The sequence below is a fragment of the Pinus tabuliformis genome, chromosome 1_1, assembly GCF_031772625.1.
Source record: "Pinus tabuliformis cultivar Carrire ecotype Pingquan chromosome 1_1, CPIR1, whole genome shotgun sequence".
Lineage (NCBI taxonomy): Eukaryota > Viridiplantae > Streptophyta > Pinopsida > Pinales > Pinaceae > Pinus > Pinus tabuliformis.
In genome coordinates, this window is record NC_142297.1 from 727,319,581 (window position 1) to 727,321,323 (window position 1,743).

Genomic DNA, 1,743 nt, shown 5'->3' on the forward strand with positions numbered 1-1,743 from the left:
ACGAGGCACCACTATATAGATACCACATGCTTCCCTTTAATATGTTTTCCATGCATGAAATGAGAGTAAAATCAAGCTTGAATTATGTATCTAGAGCTTCACCTATTGTTGCTACTACATGCTCCTTCTTTCTTGCCTTCTTTTGTGGACATTTTGTGGCATAGTGTCTGAATTCATGACAGTGAAAGAACTTGATATTGGACATGTCTTTCTTCTTTCCCTCCTCACCTTAGGACTTCTTTCCCTTGGCTTTGTTTCCTTTACTAACTAATGCAAGGTCCTCTTCCTCTTCTTTGGATGAGGTCCCATCTCGATTGTCCTGCCTTATGTATTCTTGCACTAGATGAGACCATAATCGCTCCCAAATCGGTAGTTTTTCTCTACCATTCACGAAATCCTGATAACTATGCCAATTCTTAGGAAGACCCAACAGAGCTAGAGCTACCAAATCTTCTTCAGGGATAGTCCCACCAATCTCGATAAGTTCATCACAACACCGTGTAAACTTTCTCAGGTACCATGAAATTGTGTCATTCTTTTGCATCTTGATGGTATGAAGCTTGTCCTTCAATTCCATCTTCCTATGGTCACTATTATTCTCAACCAAGTCGGTTAGTGTTTTCCACATAGAGAATGGAGTTTCTTTCCCATGGATATTTGAGACCATATGATCTCGAACTCTCTTGAATATGATCCTCCTTGCTTTAGCTACATCCTTCTTCCACTGAGCGAGATCCTAGGCATCAACTGCTGGGGGTTTAACTACATCTATCTTGATGTAATATAGTAACATTTCTAATACTGCCTCCATATGGATCTTCCATGCCACAAAATTTGTGGTTCCTTCCAGAGAATACTCGAGCCCGAGTCTGGTGGAATTCATCTTCTTAGTCCTGGAGAAAACCTGCAACATTGATCTTGTAATTCGAACCTCCTGTACAAACTTTGAATTCTCTTCTCTTCTATTGTGATTCCTTCTCTGATGCCATTTATAAATTCCTTGTAGATTCAAAATTCTTATATGATTCGCTAAAACACAAGACTTGAATCTACTCTAATCATCAACGGAAACACTTAATCGATCAAGAAATCATGAAGCATACAAGAGAAAGAATTCAATCAACACAATACATAATGATTTCCTAGGGAAATCCATAGCTAAAAAACCCTGCTATTTGTATATTTTATTAGTTATAAAATATGAGAAGACTGCAATTCTTTGCTTAAGCCCAAGCAACCTCTAGACTATCTCTATCTGTCTCACTTCTTCCTAGAAAATCCTTTGCCAATACTTAACCAATTTTCTCCTTGCCCAAGTCCCTATTTCCTTGCATTGTTCCCTTGGGAATTATCCCCTATTAATTAGGGAAATTCCTCGTCCAGAACCATGCAAACCATCATAATCCTTCCTCTGACTGCATGCATCACCTGTACAATTTGGATGATTATACAACTTATAGTACACTTCCCTTGAACTCAAATATCAACTGAGTAACTCGTAGATCAAATATGCATGAGTTATTTATGGATGGTTTATTAGTTAACTGATTGAACACTAAAGTTTCACCCCACTGCTAGAACTCCTACTAGTTCCTCCAATATTTGGAACTAGTTTAATTGACTTTAACTCAGTTAAACTGAATTAATTAATTACAACTCAAAATAAACTCAATCAGTGCTCCTATAAAGTAGGAGCCACTATACATGACTCAGGTTATAACCCCAACTCGAATTAACTCAGTC